This window comes from Mytilus galloprovincialis, chromosome 8, assembly GCF_965363235.1.
Source record: "Mytilus galloprovincialis chromosome 8, xbMytGall1.hap1.1, whole genome shotgun sequence".
In the NCBI taxonomy this organism is placed as follows: Eukaryota; Metazoa; Mollusca; class Bivalvia; order Mytilida; family Mytilidae; genus Mytilus; species Mytilus galloprovincialis.
The window spans coordinates 65143403-65163378 of NC_134845.1; the positions used below are offsets into that span (position 1 = coordinate 65143403).

Below are 19976 nucleotides of genomic sequence, written 5' to 3' on the forward strand. Positions count from 1 at the left end.
AGGACATTCAACACGCTGTATCGAAAGACGTTAAATGTGAGGTTTTTTTGCCTTCCCAGTTTCGTGGACGTGGGTTTTACTGCAAGAAGGTTAACATTGCCCAAAACAATAAATGCAATGTAATCAAATATACAAACAGTCACTCTCACCTGATTCGCTTCTCCTAAATATAAAAATAAAAAATATAAAAACAATTATATACAAAATATGGGATACGGTCACCTTAGATGATTCACAAATGCAATGGCAAGGAACGAGTGACCGATAAGAACATACTGGGATTCCAAAGCCATACTGATAGGGTGCAGACTTTCTGTAAAATTTAATGGAACATGGTCAAAACTGTTGCGTTTTACATTTCACAAATTAGGTACATATGTACCCCCTTTCCCCCAACCGAACATTACCATAAAATAAGCAATTTTGGACCTCGACCAAACCGGCAAAAACAAAGGAAGTGAGAGTTTAAAATCCTTTGTATTGATCTATTATTGTTGAAGTACTTCCTTCTCATATGCAGTCGAATAATTGTGAATTATTCCAAACAAATATATCAGATGATTCAGAATTAGTCATTTTACATTGTTGAAGGATACAAACCATAATTTATAGTGTTCTGTCTATAGCTGTTTGTAACAGAAATGATGTTTAAACTAATTGTCTTAATAGTAAGCATGGCTTCGGTTTTACATCTAACATCAGGTAAGCTTTTAAAAATGTATTAGTCCGATGATTGAATTATCATATTCAATACTTGTTAAATATCTGATATACTTAAAAGTAAAATTTGGTTGCATAATATATTAGTTGCCATGAACATATGGTGTTGATAATGTGCATCCACGATAGAATGTTTAAATTTGTTCGGTAAACACTTTTGGTATTATTTACCCCACTGCTGTTGGACGTTTCGTCCCCGATGGTATCACCAGCCCAGTAGTAAGCACTTCGGTGTTGACATGAATATCAGTTAAATGGTCATTTTTATAAATTTACCGTTTGCAAAAGTATGAATTATTCGAAATACTAAAGATTTTCTTATCCTAGGCATAAATTACCTGAGCTGTCTTTGACACATTTTTGGGGAATTTTGTGTCCCCAATGCTCTTCATCTTTGTATTTGTTTGGCTTTCTAACTATTTCAAGCTGAGCGTCACTGTTGAGTCTCGTGTAGACGAAACGCGCGTATGTCGTATTGGTTTATCTCTGATTTATGCTACAAGCCCTGGTCCCAACATATCGACCATATTTCAACCGATAAACGTCTTATTTAAAAATATGTTTTTTTATTCAGATGTTTCTCCAATAATCTCCAATTATGTTTCATATCCGAAAACAGTTGTTAATGTGTTTCGTCATTTCAGGCCACAAAGTAAACAGGAAACGGAAGTTACCAAAAAAAAACACCAAAAGAGTAAGTCGAAAATAGATCGACAAAACCATTGAATACTAACATTAAAACCACAAAAAGACATACAAACACGTGTTTAAATATTTTGATTCCATAGTATTTTATATGATATGAACTAAGTTTTTATTTTTGTTTTTCAGGAATGCAATGCGCTCTGTGTGTAGATATCAAAGCTGATCTCAGTGCTGCTTATAATGTAGACCATTTCCAAAATTATATTGACAAAATTTCTGCCTTACGTAATCGAGAATGTGTAAACAAAAATACCGCAAACACTCTCCTCTCATGTGAACACAGAGAGAACAAATGTGGGACAATCAACGGGGATGTAGTTCTGAGTCAAGCATACTTCGGGGTAGGTAAGTATTTTTATCGAACAGGCAAAGTTACAACTCTATAAAAAAAACTTTTCTCTTTTTCCTGGAATAATGTTTTGAATTGGCATCTTTCGGTTTCTTTTCTTTTTACCTTTACTCCTTCTGTCCTTGATCTCACAATTTTGTCAAATATCTTGAAAAGAAGATTCATGACCTATATATATATTTATAGCTTCTTTTGTTCCTTAACTAATACTTTTTTGACTTTTGACTAATGAATTCTTGATTTTTTCTTTTAATTTTACCAAAGTACATCCATAATTTCATTATTTCAACAGTTGTGCTCTTAACAAATTATTCAAAATTTTGAATGTGGGACGACAAAACCACCCTTTGAACATGTCGAGCGGATATTCGTCAACATTTTAAAGATGTAGAATATAACATGCAACATTTTTTGTACATAAATTAGACCGTTAGTTTTCTCTTTTGAATTTTGTCATTTCGGAGACTATTATAGCTCACTATGTGGTATGGGATTTGTTTATTGTTGAAGGCCGTACGGTGACCTATAGTTGTTAATCTCTGTGTCTCTTTTTTGTCTCTTGTGGAGAGAGCTGTGTCATTTGAAATTTTACAACATATTCTTTTCATACCAACACATCTATAGTTCTTACACATATATCTCATACATTATAATAAATATGGGTCTCTCTAAAATAGTTATAACGAACTTTTACATATTTTAATTACAGATATACCTACGACAGTTACAATCAGTGGATGTTTAAAAGTTGAAAATGGAACCGAGGCTCGTTGTTCCAAAAATCTGAATATGTTAAATGAGAATAGAGAAATCTTAGTAAACTTCCTTAACAATAAAATAGGAACTCTGAACATGCAAACAAGCAATTTCACTAAAGGGCAAATTTGTATTATAAGGCTGCCTTATGGAACCAGTGGTAATGAAGAGGTACAGAACAAATCGGCGCCAATATCTACTGGATATGGCAAGAATACGTCCGTTATATCTAGGTTCAAATTGATTTTGACATTGTCAACCCTATTTGTCTACTTTGCTGTATTATAGAAATACAATTTTCAAAAAAAAAGTTGCATTTGGTATTGACAATACTCAGATTTTAAAAATTGCATATTTTTGTATTTTAGGTGCATCAGTGTGTGATTGTGTTTGGGCTACATTAAAAAAATTAAAAAAAATGTATCAACATTAAAGTTTCTGAAAACCCGTTTTTATGTTTTTGCACTGTTTATTTGAATAGCTTTTTCAATTTGAGAAATGTTGTACTAAATATAAATATATGTTAATCTTCCGTGAGATACGTGATGTTACACATAAAAACCACTTTTACTATTCCATAAGGTACGAAAATGCTTCCGAACAGATATTCCATAAATTACGAAATGGCATTCAAATGACTAATTCACAAGGTACGAAATGGTATGCATATAAATATTCCATGAGGTACGAAATGGCATACATAAAAATATGTCATGAAGATGAGGTACCTAACTATATACATACGAATATTTCATAAGTTTCGATATATAGCTCATATAACAAGAATGTGTCCATAGTACAAGGATGCCCCACTCGCACTATCATTTTCTATCTTGGACATTGAAATTGTGTTAAAACTCTAATTGAGCATTACAATTAGAAAGATCATATCACAGGGAACATGTATACTAAGTTTCAAGTTGATTTGACTTCAACTTCATCAAAAACTACCTTGACCAAAAACTTTAACCTGAAATTTGCACTATCATTTTCTATGTTCAGTGAACCGTTTAGGGTCTAAACACTTATTAGGCATTGCAATTTGAAAGATCATATCATAGGCCACATGTGTATTGAGTTTCAAGTTGATTGGACTTCAATTTCATCCAAAACTACCGTTACCAAAAACTTTAACCTGAAGCGGGACAAACGGATGGAAGGACTGACGAACGAACGGACGCACAGACCAGAAAACATAATGCTCCTCTACTATCGAAGGTTAGGCATGACAAACATTGTAAAAGTACCAATGCAAGTGGTCAGGGAACAAAAAGCTCAAATACTCACATAAATACGGCCAACCTACCTTCTCTGAAATATTGACCAAACTTGTACATGTAAATATATAATTTACTGCAAACGTTCTAGAGAATTATTAAAAGATTTCTATAAATCAGAATGTTAGATATTTCATGTCCGTATGGATATTTCATTTCCATATTATACGGTAATGTTTCGGTATCTTTGTTTTCATCAACTGTACAGGTGTATTTGGTTTAAATGGCTAACGACAATGTGTTACCACTTCCAAGCTTGGCTTGTGAAGATAATTTGAATTCTGATTTAGAAAAGTTGTACCTTTGTTAATGCACGAAAAGAATAAATTATCAACAAAACAAAAACAGGGTTTTCAAGTTTAGTGTACTATCCACTAAACAAACTTATAATAATTACAAGGATTTTAAGTATGTTCGCCAGAGGCGCGTGTATTCTACAAAAGACTAATCAGTGACGATCGAAAACAAAAAAGCCAAAAAGCCAAATACGTAAGTAAATACACACTAAAGGCACCTCGTCTCTCTCCGTCAACGACAATGTAGGTACAGAAAGCCATTGCGTGATAATGTATCAGTGACCCTTTGTACAAATAGACCGCTTGTTGAAAACAATGAAAAACGGGGATAAATTCTTATATCAATTTCAAAATTAATAAAACCTCGGTGATTGTGATGTCGGGAACGACCCACTTTTCTCAAATTCTTTAAATGAATTTAAAATTGATTATTTTTTGTGGATAATTATACCCTCTAGGTTATGTTAACACCACTCACTTACGTCGGTGTTAACTCAGGTAACGTTTTTCGGAGAGCATTTGATCAGCCTAAAATCAAAACTGTGAATGGTGCGGTTTTCAATGAAATCATTAGAAGGTCCTGAATGGACATTCTTCTGCTCAACGAAAGGGAGAAAACTTGCCTCAAAATATGGAATAATCTATCAGTTATCTTTTTCCATGTTTTTAGAAATTTGTTTTTATGATTTACCAGTTAATGCATTCACAATTTGTTTGGTTAAAATGTAATACAAAAAGGAAAGGAACCAGACAATCATACTAAGATCGCGATTGCCACAAAGGCTTATCGACTTTTGTAGGAAACACGTTTTTGTTTTACCCGTATTATTTTGTTTTTAATAAGGCCGTAAGTTTTCACATTTAAATTGTGTCATATTTTGGCATGTCGGGGTCTTTTGAACTTTCTGTTCATTGTTGAAGGCTTTAAGGGTGTCCTTATTTTTTAATATTCACTACATTTATATAGACGGGAGTTCTGTATAACGTCAAGAAGACATGTAGATACAAAATTAGTGTACTGAGAGGAGAAAAAGCAGATACAAAATTTCAAAACTCGTTTTATCCGCCTTAAACCTTTTTTCTACCTACCGCACTCGCGGCAACCACATGCACGATACTACGAGACCCCCAAAGAAAAGATGTCGATAAGACTCCATCTGATGGAAAGTTGCCTGCATACGGAGTATATATCTCCCAATTGATACGATATTCCCGTGCTTGCATTTCCTATCATGATTTTCTTGATAGAGGGTTGCTGCTCACAAGGAAGCTTATCAATCAAGAATTCCAAATGGTGAAGTTGAAATCATCCCTCCGTAATTTTTACGGACGCCATCACGAGTTGGTTGACCGTTATGGAATAACCGTTTCACAAAAGATATCGAATACGTTCCTTATGTTGTAACTACAATCCCGTTCCCTTTTCATGAATGTGAATAGCCTTATTAGACTACTTACCGGGTTTATTATAACATGAGCAACACGATAGGTGCCACATGTGAAACAGGATCTGCTTACCCTTCCGGAGCACCTGAGATCACCCCCCTCCCCATTTTTAGTGGAGTTCGAGTAACTTCGTATGTAGTTTTCTATGTTGTGTTTTGTTTAATTTTACTTGTCTGTTTGTGTTTTTCTTTTTTAGCAATGACGTTGTCAGTTTATTTTCCATCTATGAGTTTGACTGTTCCTCTGGTATCTTTCGCCCCTTATTTGTCTAATTGGATCTATCAATAAATACATGATTAAAAAAAATCAAATGTGAAATGAAAAAAGAATTACTTCCTAAGTACTTCCTTGTTTTTTTTAATATCAGTACCAGATGGTTCCAGATCAGTCACATGAAATTGTTATTGAGTATATAAAATGTAAAATAAATTTTCCTGCTAAAGTTGTTTGCAATATAAATGATGCATGTGCTAATTTTGTTGTTGATAAGCATGCCTCAGGTTTTGCACTCGACAGAAGGTAAGCTTTTTCAATATATTAAGATCACATTGCTTTGATAATAACTACTAACTGCTGATAGTATCTGATGTTCTTAGAATTAAAACACAGCAGTAGTATAGTTGATATATTGCCAACATTATGTTGATAGTACATGTTTCTATACTGTGTTTTAAATGTTGTTTTGGTATATGTTGAATTACGCAAATAAGTTTATGAAAATACAATAGATACACTTGACTCGTTATGCTGATTGCATTTTGGGTCAATTGGGAATGGAAATGGGGGATGTGTCTAACAGATAACAACCCGACCAAAGAACAGGCCACTAATAGGTCTTCAATACAGCGAGTGTTTGATCGAACACCATTTTGCGTTCATATCTTAATTCTTTAGAATATTGCGCTTGCACGACACGTACGTGCCTTTATCTTTTTATATACCAAATACATGTTATCGTTCTTCCGTCATTCATTGTATAAGCATAAGTATAACAAAAACTACTTTTTAAAAAAAAATCTTAAAATTTATTATTCTTATCAAATATGTTTTTCCCCAAGGTCTTGATTGCTTGGATTGCATAGATGTAATACAAGCTAATATCTATGGTGATGACACCGGTTTCCAGTCAGTTGGTAAAGAAATAAATGACCTTAACACGTGTTTCAATGCAACCAATCAAAGAAATTCAACATTCATGCCATGCGAAACAGTCCTTGGTAGCCACAGAGTACAAAGATGTGGGATATTCAACGGGACCATTATCTTGTATCAACCTTCCTTTCAACTCAGTAAGTATCCAATAGCTATTTGTTCATGTTGTTCGTGTGTCCCTTTGTGTACAGTACTGTTAGCCATGAACTTTGAAGTTGAAACATACCAAACTTACTTGACCAAACGAGAAATTATAATTCCAAATCAGCTAAAACGACACCAATGAAGCAAACAAAAATCAAAAAGACAGTTGAACTAAAAACAAATTAAAGGATTGTATTTTAACAATACAAAAACTTCATTCACCTTTGAACCGAATGCATCAGTTTTCATAAACAATATTGAGTTGGCTCACTTCTTTCGGGAAATGCTATTTTAGTTTCATATATGCTTTTGAATTTTATCTAATTGTTAGTGCATATTACTCGAGTTGTACCTTTTCATCATTGTTCTACATTGACTGTCTTAATGAAAGTAATTAAAGAAGTGTGTATCCGAAAATGAATGATTACATGGCTAATTAGACGCAGCGATAGGAAAACATAAATTGCGAGGTTTAGGTTTAGATAGGGACTGTTCGTATAGAATTTCCTTGGAGTTCGACATTTTTGTTTGTTTACTGTTTTATGTTGCTCAAAACGAAAAATAAAATAAAGAACAAAGACACACCACTAAAAAATTAATAGTATCAAAAACTAGTGAACAAATTGTTTTCCATTCGTTGAACTTTAAAAAGAGGAAAATATGTTCAATAAAACAGCCTACAAGATATATAATATTCGACACCTCCATCTACAAATTCAGGACAACTTTTGACGCTCATTTGAAAAAGCCTTGTTTTCACATATATATGAATTTCAATTATATTTTAATCATAACTAACTTATCAAGTATTGATAATTACAGATATACTGACAGAGATTACAGCAAAAGGATGTTTTGATGTGGATAAAAGCACAAAGACTGGATGTTACAGAGATCCGATGATCTTAAATGGGCAGAAAGCAAACCTAGAAAAATTCTTAGTAAAAGTAAAAAAAATAGAAGATCTAAAACTTCAAGTAGTCAATGTCACTAACGGCCAGTTTTGTACAAATCCGTCATCTACTACTAGGCGTCTTGAGAAGGCTACAAACAAATCGATTTTAGCTACCGAAGAAAGCAAAAATATGTCAGCAATGTTAAAATTTGAATATTGTTCAATATTAGTTTTTGTGATTTTCATCTTCAGTGAGTTTTGTGAACTTCAATAGTACTAAAATGGTTTAAATTCAGTGATGTTAAAATAAAACATTTTAAATCGCATTGGTGTTTGTTGTGTTCTTCCTTTTGTATGTGTCAATAAATTTTGACTGATTAGAAAATTATTTAGATCATGCATATTATCGGTTACGTTGCTAACAACAGAGCTGTTGCTTAGAGGGCTCAAAACATTCAAGGCTAGGTTTTTCTTCGGAATGTGTTACGAACGCCATCATTATTTGGGGGACCATCGTAACCACTATTATATATATCATCTTTTCCTCGAGTATAACTAAAATACCACCGTATGGGTACTCTCGAGAGCAACATAACGGGTGTAATATTTTGAAACACGAGATGTTAAGCATTCCGGAAATCAACAGCCCAGTAGTCAGTCCTTCTGTGTTATGATGAGTTATCATTGATATGGTCATAATTATAAATTAACTGTTCCAAAAACTTTCCATGTTTGAAACACTCCGGCTTTTCTACCTCAGGAATTTATTACCCTAGCTATATTTGGCAACAATTGTAGGAGTGTATTGTCCAATGCTCTTCAACTTCGAACTTTGTTTGGTCTTTTTAACTTTTTTATTCGAGCGTCCACTGCGAGCGTCACTGGTGACGCTTTATCAGTGACGCTTTTGTAGACAAAACGTGTCTCTGGCGAAGTACAAAATGTCAATCCTGGTATCTATGAGGATTGTAATAATTTTCGTTTAACATGGTTTTCGTTTAACATAGAAACGCGCGTCTGGCGTATATACTAAATTTAGTCCTGGTATCTATGATGGGTTTATTTCATGCCAGTATCGAATAACTAGCATGAAAACTATGTTAAACGAAAATTATAACATGGCTTAAAATATTTAAAAACCACATAACAAAACCCGATATTAAAAATGATAGCAAGTTCAGAAGACGAACAAAACTATATTAAGTGAAAACGATATCTGTGAATATTTTGTTGGAAACTACAATGTATACGGATAAAATGTTCCCTGAAAATAAACAAATAAGCAATAACCTTTCAAAAAATCTGTTTAAACATATTCAAGGGATAGAGCATTCGAAAACTGTTACAGGGTAGAAATGTCAGGATATGTTTAGCTAAAAAAAAATCTACATAAATGTTCTCGGATAGAGATGTTAACAGTTTTTAGTAAACGATCTTTTGACATCGCTACTTTTTACATAGAGAAAGAATTGTTAAAAAAAAGATTTTGAGGCCTTGGTTGGTCAAAGTTGTCCCCGTCTTTGACCTGGAGATCAATCAAATTATGTTCTATTTCTGGCTAATCTCTAGTTGGTTCTCTGTAAGAATTTCGGCTTAAGCCACCATAACAGGCTTCCGGTGTTCTAGCACTCCCTGTACTCCCTGTGTAGGAATTATGGTTGTTAATATTGTTGTAAATATATTAGTGAAACATCTTCTTCGCACCCCTTAAGGGGTGCTCAGACAATCGGAGAAATCTACCTGTACATACATAAGGGTAAATACAATTTTTAATGTACTGTTTTGTATCATGCAATTTTATATTTTCGGGGGAGACAATTTCATTAGTAAAATCAAGTTCCTTTAAGGCATTGTGATATGACCACGAGTCTGTTGTTAGCAGCTGTTGATATTATCCTAGACATAGCGCACATTGACGTTGTTAAGAAACGTGCGTTCGGCGAGCAAAAAACTTTACCCGACGCTTTTGGTTAAAAAGAATCATTTTGACTTAATACCGCAATATAGGATATTGCATCGCACGTAATCCTGGCGGATATCAATAACCCTGAACATCCGATATGGTGCCATAAATTAATATTATACAAAAAAAGAATATAAATAAGTTGCAGAAACAGTCGTATAAAAAGTGAAATAATAAAAATATCGAAATCTAAGGATAATTCAGAAAAGAAAAACCTGAATCAAATAGCAAAATCAAAAGCTAAAAAGCATCAAACGAAAAGATAACAACTGTCATTGTTCTGACTTAGTACAGAATTGTTTTGTGTATAAAATGGTGGGTAAAACCTGGTTTTATAGCTAGCTGAACCTCTCATTTGTTTGACAGTCGATTAGAATTCCAATATACTTACCATAATGTGTGAACAAAACAAACAGACATACTTGGGTTACAGCAGTTAACATCTTAATCACTTTAAAAAACAAAAAAAAATTTCAACAAATAAAATCAAATATGCATATATACAAAGGTTATTAGCAAAAACGAAAGACAAAAATACGGAAATTAATATAAAAAAAGTCTTATTTCAATGCAAAATGTGCCTAGTTGGCTATTAACAGCCCTCGTATTCTTTCGAGATTATAATCTAAAAAAAAAAGTAAAGTTAAAATGTCAACAAACCCAGTGGCGGATCCAAGGGGGGGGGTTCCGGGGGTGCGCACCCCCCTTTATTTTTGCCGATCAATGCATTTGTATCGGGACATATGTTTTGCACCCCCCCTGCACCCCCCCCCCTTTGCCCTGGGTTAGCACCCCCCCCTTTCGAAAATTCCTGCATCCGCCCCTGAAACCTGACAAAATAAAACAAAACAACGTATTTCAATTCATCAAGTAATGCTTATATTATTGTGCTAAAAAAGTAAAACAAAAATACCGAACTCCAAGGCAAATTCAAAAGGGCATCTATAAAAACCAACAAAGTCAAACGATATCAAAAAAACAGAAGTGAAAAACTGCCATACTGCCGACCCGGCACAGCCATCCCCCGTTGAAAATGGTGAACAAAGTTTTATAGCCAGCTAAACCTACCACTTGCAAGTTGTTCATATGTCCGTTTAATTGACATAATTGGGTTAGCAACCAAAATAGACATATACTGACCAACTTTAGAAACGCATTGTTGAATTTTTCTAAACAGAAAGAAGAATGTAAACACGAATAGTAGTTGTATGAGGATCAAACATGATTTGGTACAAAAACTCAACAAAATGTCAGTATATATTCAGTGGTTGTCGATTGTTGATGTGATTGAATGGTGTTCGAAGAGAGCAATGGCTCCGTGTCAAAGACCGTACTTTGACCTATTATGGATTACTTTTACAATTGTGACTTGTATGGAGAGTTGTCTCATTGACATTCATACCACATTTTCTTATATCTATAATAGGTGAAATTGACAATGATTGGGATCCAGCAGCCTAAACTAATTACTGATGTCTTCAAAAAGTGGTCCTACAGTCTTAACAAATAGAAATTAGAAGAAAAAGTAAAATCATAAAAATACTGAACTGAATTCAAACCGCAAAATCCCATGTCAGATGGCAAAATCTCAAACACAGCAACCGAATGTATAACAACTGTCATATTTCTGACTTTGTACAGCTATTTTCTTGTGTAGAAAAATGTTGGATTGAACCTGGTTTTATAGCTCGCTAAACCTCTCACTTATATAACAGTTGCATCATATGCAATTGCATTGACAACCATGCGTGAACAAACAAACAGACATAAAAATGTCAAATATACAGCAGTCAACATTGTGTTACAATCACTAAAAATATACATATATATATATAACCAAGAAGCACAAAATGTCAGACAGACCAAGCATATTAGCAAAATTTAAAGACAAGAATAGAAAAATTTACCATAGTACAATAGCACAATGATGGGATGAATAAGTATAGAGCCACGTCATATATGTAACAAAGAAACATAAAAAGGCATATAGACAAAGCACAAAGCAAAAATGAAAGACAACCAACAAATAAGTATTATAATAACGCAATAACTATATAGAATGATATACTTCATATCCTTCAAAATGTAAACTGTATACTTCCTTCTTGAAAAAAAAACAATTCAACTAAAAGTGGCATTTATGTTCCCAGACAGTTACGGATATTGAGTTTTACAGTTCGAAAATAAACATGAGTGTGAAATACATCAAGTTAGATGAGGTTGGATAAAACGATGTCTATATTTATTTGTGCAATATTATTTTGGATGTTGACTTTAAAGACGGCAGGAAGTAAGTCTGATGTGAAAAAAGAAATGTAAATAAAACACAGAATAAAATTAAAAAACGTATCAATATAAACCAATTCCTCAACCGATTTAATCGGAATCGGAATCTAGGTCAAAAGTTTCAAACTATAAAGCAAATTAATAGTGAGCATTCGACTTTTAAAAGTAATTTTAAAATATTAAAGAAGTTACATGTAGTTAATTCTACTCAACCGATGCCTTTAATTTGATTAATATTGTTCTATTGGATTGAACCAATCAAAACAGCTGTTATATTAGCCTGTCATGAACAAAAATGAAGGTTGTTCTAGATACAACTAACATGCTTTCTTAAAATATTTATTAATGTTACTGATACGATAGCAGTCCTGATGAACTTTTAATTTTGAAAAAAAAAAACATTATTCAAATTTATATTCAAAAGTGGCTATGCGGAAATGACAACAACCTCGCACTTTTCAATAATTTCGGTTCTATAAAAATGTACTTATGATTAAAACTTTCTTTAATGTAAAAAGTATCTATCGGTTGATGACATTTCAATTTCTTTCTATCTTTTTTTTCTCTCTTTACAATTCTTAGTGGTACACTTCCCAAAGAAACATTCCCAAATATGATAATAGTACGACATAAGACCAGACTTCGTCATTAACAAATGTTTTAGAACTGTTCATAAAGCGGCTTGTCTTATATTCTTTCAGCTACAGAATGCTTGCAGTGCATAGATGGTACGTTTGTTTCAACAAGCGTTCCTCCAACATTTCAGTCATACATAAAAACTTTGGAGAAAGACATTAACACGCTAAAATGTGCAAATGCGACGTCTGGTTCTAAATCAGGAAGTATAACAATTGGTCCATGCGAAGATAACCCCCCTAACAACAGGATGAATAAGTGTGGAACTTTAACTGGGACTATCAACTTGACTCACTTAACAACTGACTTAGGTATTGAAATAACAGTTTCTTTCATTTTTGCTTTGAGTCTTGTCTAGTGTTGTTATTTTTATATTAAACATTGCCTTAAAAGCTTGAGGTTGACTAGCCGCAAAACCATGTTCAACCCACCTTTTTTTCTTTGAATGTCCTGTACCAAGTCAGGAAAATGGCAGTTGTTATGTTATTGTTTGTTTCTGTGTGTGTTGCATTGTCGTTTTTTTTTTCTTTTTGTTGCACTTCGGTATTTCTGTTGTTTTCCTCTTATCATGCTTATAGTTGATGCGTTTATTTCAATTTAAATTTGCAACCCTGATTTATTTTCTCTCAATCGATTTATGACTTTTGAACAACGGTATACTACTGTTGCCTTAATTTGAAATTGTAATTGAATAGGATAAGTAATGAGTCAAATGACAAAGTAGAATAATAAATATAATGATTTCGAAAGGAAAAACAAAATGGAAGGTCCTAAATGATGAAATGGTCAAGTCAAAAACTCAAATACATTAAGCAAATAGAATATAATTGTCATATTATTGGCTTGGTGCAAGTATTTCCTCGTAGACAGCGATGTATTAAATCTGGTTTTATAACTAGTTAAACCTCTCACTTGTAAGGCATAAACATAGAATATCATTATATTGGTAATAATATGTGAACAAAACACACAGAAATAATTGATAAAAGTGTAAAAGTGAAAGGCCAGAATATATTTGGTAAACGTGACCATTATTGGATCCAGCAGCCAAAAAAACATTTACGCCCATTTCCGAGAAAGTACACATTATATAGAATACGGCAAATACCAGGGTACAAAACATGAAAATGCACCATAAAAGTTGCATGCAGCCATTCACGTCCCCTTCCATCATCAGGAATTCTTATTTTGATCATAGCAAAGTAACAGAAAGTTGAATAAACGAATACCGAGCAACATCAGGTCATACGAAAAAAAAACACGTTAAGCATTTTATGCATTCTATGCGCTTTCCTGGATTAACCTTCATCACGCAAAGAATTATGAAAACAACTGAAGGTCTTTCCACCAGTAAAGATCTATTTTGATATCAAAATATTAAAAGTCTGTTTAAAATGTCAGTTCCTAATGATGTATAAATATGAATTTTAAATCAAAGGTCAAACATATAGAACTATGACCTTGACCTAAATTTCAAGGTCACAAATCAAGGACATCAAATCAAAAGACCCTAGGTCTTTAATATGTATGGTTAATGAGTTATATCACTTTACGCATAATTCTAAATATTAGATGGGGCGAATACTCCTATTTATTGTCTACGCACCCTTTCAACCAAAATGTATAAGTCGCAACTAACAATTTTGTAAAAATAATTTTTCGATATCTTTTACGGTTTTTGAAAATAAGTGAAAATAAGCCAAAATCAAATTTTAGAATATGACCTTGACCTTTGATCTTGACCTAATTTTCATTTTTTTGCACTAAGGACCCTAAATCCAAAGACCCTAGGCCTATATCACTTATGGTTTACCTGTTATAAACACACATCACTTATATAAAGTACAAAAAGGGGGAATAACTTTCATATGGAGTCTCCGAATCGGTCAAAATAAAAATCCTTATCCTGAAGATGTAACAAGCAATTTGATAGAATAAATTTGTCGTAATCTTTTACGGTTGCGGAGGTGTAGTGGTCACAAGAAAAACAGTGTTTGGGGAGATAACTCTTACAACGTAAAGTATTTGGTTACGCGGTTGTCAATTTTAAAAGCGTATAAACTATATGACCTACCGAATTAGACTATTTACCGGATTTGTTATCACATAAGTAACACGACGGGTGCCGCATGTGGAGCAGGATCTGCTTACCCTTCCGGAGCACCTGAGATCACCCCTAGTTTTTTGGTGGGGTTCGTGTTGTTTATTCTTTAGTTTTCTATGTTGTGTCGTGTGTGCTGTTGTTTGTTTGTCTTTTTTCATTTTTAGCCATGGCGTTGTCAGTTTGTTTTAGATTATGAGTTTGACTGTCCCTTTGGTATCTTTCGTCCCTCTTCTATACGATATCATATTCTAAATCTAAGCGACATCTTATGAAACAACAATACCATGCAAGAAAACAAATTAGGCGGAAGAAAAACAAATAATCAGAACAAAATCAATAGGTCTTTCCATGGAAAGGTGGAAAGACCTAATAAGATGTACATTTTCCACTAAATGATCATTTATTATCCATCAATTGAAGATATCAAAGCGACACTGACAGCTAGAGGTTGTTTTGCAGTGGATAAAAACATTGAAGAGGGATGTTATACAGAAAAGAATATGTTAAATGACCAGAAAATCGTACTTGAAAAAAAGTTTGGAAAAGGAATTGAACTATTCCAAATACAAATAGGAGATATAAACAATGGAAAATTATGTATAAGTAGAAGTAGTACAATGTGTTATTCACCTGTAGTATTGATGCTGCTTACATTAAAGCTGAAACTAATTGGACTATTCATAGAGTAGATATGCAGCATTTCTTAACATTAAAAAAGAAGCAAAAAAACAGTGGTATTTTGATTATTTTATGCCTATCGGAACATTGTGTTTATCTGATGTGTATTGACATGATGGGGGTCAAACCTATTGAATTTCCTAGAAATTGTGTTCTGGTATATCATTCAGAAACTTTTACAATTGGTACAATGAATCTGTTATATTAGTAGTTTGTGTGTCTCCGCCGCGATTTCTGAAGATAAAGTCTAATTTTGAGTATATGTTTTATATGGAAAACATGTCTGTATGATCGGAGAAACATGTATAGAATGCCATAAAAGAGGGGCGAAATTTACAAGAGGGAAAATAAAATACTTTAAAACAAAAATCCAGTCAGCTTCTACCTATGTATTACGTTTTTGAAGTCCATTGTTTAATAGTAGAATCACTTTTACGATTTCGATAATAAATGATGTAAAGTTTGAAATCATTAAAGATGAGAACAAATGTATTTCAATGAGGGACCAAACTTCACTAGGGACCAAATTTCACTAGGGACCAAACTATGGTTACCTTTTGATACTGACATCTTCGTAATTAAAAAAAGGAGCTTTGGTAAACATTCGAGACGGACGGAAAGAACTAAAAAAAAGATACATTATATAGAATAAGAAGATTCGGTATGAATTTTGATGTGACAACTTTTCACTAGGGACCAACTGACGTAGAAGTTATAGGTCACCGTACGACCTTTAATAAAATGAACAAAACCCAAACTGTATCATAAACGCTATGAAAGGTACCGACATAACAAATCGTACAACAATTCAGACGAGAAAACGAAAAGGCTGATGTTTGCACAAAATAACATATAGACAACAGATAATATACATCAATAAACGACAACCCGATTTGATCGTGGTGCCTTGCATTAAAATCAAATGAGATTTTTTTTTTTCTTTTTTTTTTAAATATTTTATTCACATCATTTATGTTGACAAAACCTAATACTTCCCTTTTTATATATCATTCAAATGAATAATTTCAAATCGTTTCGCACCGTAATAACTCAAGTGATATCGGATATAATCACTCATAATCATCATTGTTTCATGGTTCTAAATATAAAGCATTTCCTGGTGTACTTGTGTTTTAGAGTTGTGTTATTTGAACTAAATTGAAGTTCCGATCGGAAATCACAAGATGATCGGCAAATATAGACAATACGAACATATTTGCTCTCTCTTGTCTTTTTCCTTTTATCTTGTTTTCTACTCCTCTCTTTGAACTACCCTCTCATTATGTTTTATTCGTGTGTTTTATATTGTGTATTGAAAATTGGTTTTGTTCAAAACAGTTACTTGTACTCTCTTTAAATAAAGATAGTATTATTATTAGTGTTATTACTATTAACCGTCTCTGTGTCTTTATTTCTTTATCTCTCTTCCTCGCTCACTTACTAGGTGACTCTCATTTCCGCACTCACGCCCTCTTCTTCATCGCTCACTTCGTCTGTCACTACCTGTCTGTTTCTGTTTCTCCTCTCTTACTAACTCTCCCTCATTTTTTCGCGTCTCTCTCACTTGATCTTCCTCGCTCTCTCTTCGCTCGCTGACTCTCTCTTGTTTGCTCGACCTCTCCCTCTTCCTCTTTTACTGCCGCTCTCATTTCCTCCCTTCTAGGTCAATTTCGCTCCCGCTCCCACTTCTTGCTCACTCCCACTTCCTTGCTCTCACTCACGTCCTTGCTCACTATCTCTTCCTCGTTCGCTCAATCACTCTTTCTTCCTCGTTCGCTCACTCACTCTCGCTCTCTTTCGCTCACTTTCTTGTTCACTCTGTCTGTCTTGCTCGCTCGCTCTCTCTTTCTCGCTCGCTCGCTCAATCTCTCTTTCTTGCTCTCCGTCGCTTTTGCTCGCTAGCTCGACCGCCCACTCACTCTGTTCGCAAAAGGCAAAAAAAAGAAAGAAGTGAAAGGATGGAAGGGCATGACAATGGGAGAGAAAAAGAAACAGAATGAGAGAATCAGTAAAAGAAATAAAAAAATACAAAGAATTTTACAAAAAAGAAAACCAAAGGGAAATTGATATTAGAGAGAGTGAGCATAACCTTTCCAAAATAAAATCTTGTACGCTTTTTATAGCCATCAAGAATGTCCACTATTGGTTTAGTTCATGGTTTAGGCGGTATTGGGTTCAAATCCTTCAGGACTATGCATTAACATAGTACATGGGGAATGACACCACTGCCTACCTAATCATAGAATGGTCTAGTGCACGACCTTCAGTAACCTTCATTAGGTCAGGGCACGAATATTCAGAAATGTAAATAAAACATATTATCTAAAAAGAAATATTGTATTTGAAAAATACATTTCTTGCATGCATTAAATTTTTTAGACGAGAGATTAATTTTTATTATTATTTCACTTTAATTTTATGTTGATTATTTGTTTTTTCTTCAGAATTGTCTGGTTTAATTGAATCAAAAATATTATACTCCTTTATTATTAATTATACCCCCGCTTTAAAAAAAGGGGGGTATACTGTTTTACCTCTGTCTGTCAGTCCGTCCGTCCGTCCGTCAGTCCGTCCGTCCGTCCATCAGTCCGTCCGTCAGTCAGTCCGTCCCACAAAACTTTCGTCACATTTTTCTCAGGAACTACACATCCACCCTTTCTGTAATTTGGTATCAACATTTATATAATTTTTTATGTCAGCCATACCGTGTGATGCGTTTTCAGATTCATCACTTGACAACTTCCTGTTTACCGAACACTTGTATGATTTTACACATGATAGCCAAATTGAAAATTTTCGTCACATTTTTCTCAGGAACTACAATACAAGGATTTCTGAAATTTGGTTTCAGGATTTATATAAGTCAGCTTTACTGTGTGGTGCGTTTTCAGATTCATCACTCGACAATTTCCTGTTTACCGAACACTTGCATATTTTTACACTATTAATATTATCCACTTGCGGCGGGGGTATCATCAGTGAGCAGTAGCTCGCAGTTTCACTTGTTTTTTTAGAACTGACCATATTAAAGGGTGGCATGCAACTACAATAGTTTTATAAGTGTGATTCTAATGGAAATGACACGTGTTTCCCAATCTATGCACATATGTACATAAAAACAAACACATTCTCACATTTAACGATGTGTGACGGGTTTTCTTTATGTTTTATAAAATTTAGTTGCAAATTCAGCAATAGGAGATATTAATTTTAATGTTACATCTTTAAAGTTTTGACATAAACTATAAGATGTTGAAATGTTTTGTAAATTATAATGCTAGAAAGTCCACGAGTGAAATACATTCAGTGAAAGTTTGCCGATTCAAACACATTTAAGGAATGACTGTAATATATTTTCTGTCTTTGAAGAAATAACATAAAAAATCTGGTGCACACTGAATAACGCGCGTAGCGGGTTATTTAACAGTGTGCACCACATTTTTTATGTTATTTTGAATAGACAGAAAATATATTACAGTCATTTCTTATAATTTAATTCTAAATTCCATTTTAAACCGTAGAAAACCATGAAAAAACGTTGATGACAAACGGTCACATGACTAAATTATGTCTATGGTTTGATAACAAAATAACGTAAGCCAATCAGAAGACGCGTTACATCCAAAATTAAATTATTTATATGTAACTAATACGAAGCTCAGGAAGTTTCTTAACTAGTATATAGACTTCCTTCTGGTTACACATGGTATATGTCTACGTGATTTCAACTAGACTAAGTACATATATAAATATTAAATCTTTAAATCTCGTGAAGTGTTTTGTAGTTTGTTATTTGTCTGGTATCAGTTACTGTAGATATACTTTAACTATGGTTCAATCTGTGTTTATACGACTTGTGGTTTTCATCCTATCCCCTTTTATTTTTATGAGTTTCTTCTTCGTTTTTCGTTTTAAATACAACAAAGGAAAAATATTACGTACATTTTATATAAATAAAATATAGTCTACACAAACCGCAAAACATTACTTATACTAACTAACACTCAGTAACAGGAAATTATAACCACAATGAACCGGAGATAACATTGGTGCATGCTTAAATGTGATAAAAAGAACAACTTGCTGTCTAATAATCATACCATTTTTTAAATTTACGAAAATATAGTTGAATGAGGCCTCTCATCTGGGTGTCCAAGTAATGACATAATCACAGGGTTTTTTAAAACAAGATAATCAAATAATCAAAAATACACAGTCCTAGAATATCAAATTAAGATCAATTTTCATGAAATAGCTAGTCTGGTAATAAAATGATCACTATAAAACACGGCCAAGTACATGTAATCACATACTCAAATACTCCATGAGGAGAATCTTTAATTATTGGTTTACAGCCAATTTCAATGAGTGTGTAGGCAAAGGTAATATCTTTGGTTAGCTTGCTTGCTAGCTGAACTGTGAAGTCATTGTTAGGTTAGGTGAACTACCCTCCACTAAGAATAGACTAGTCCGACAGATAATCAATCCATCTGTCTGTAGGACTAGTCTACTTGGAAAGGAGGGTAGTATAACTTACATAATAATGACTTCACGGTGCAGCTAGCAAGT

At 33.5% G+C, this 19976-nt stretch overlaps 3 long non-coding RNA genes across 3 annotated transcripts; all 3 read left to right on the forward strand.

The window, feature by feature from the left end:
• The first annotated feature begins 563 nt into the window (after positions 1 to 563).
• LOC143042386 (uncharacterized) lies at positions 564 to 2980 on the forward strand. Its single transcript, XR_012967963.1, has 3 exons — positions 564 to 702; positions 1552 to 1770; positions 2484 to 2980. It is a non-coding gene; the product is annotated as an uncharacterized LOC143042386 (long non-coding RNA).
• Positions 2981 to 5942: 2962 nt separating this feature from the next.
• On the forward strand, positions 5943 to 8066 carry LOC143043460 (uncharacterized). The gene is made up of 3 exons (XR_012968407.1): positions 5943 to 6068; positions 6608 to 6838; positions 7668 to 8066. It is a non-coding gene; the product is annotated as an uncharacterized LOC143043460 (long non-coding RNA).
• Positions 8067 to 11837: 3771 nt separating this feature from the next.
• LOC143043461 (uncharacterized) lies at positions 11838 to 15471 on the forward strand. Its single transcript, XR_012968408.1, has 3 exons — positions 11838 to 11993; positions 12691 to 12936; positions 15150 to 15471. It is a non-coding gene; the product is annotated as an uncharacterized LOC143043461 (long non-coding RNA).
• Positions 15472 to 19976: the final 4505 nt, after the last annotated feature.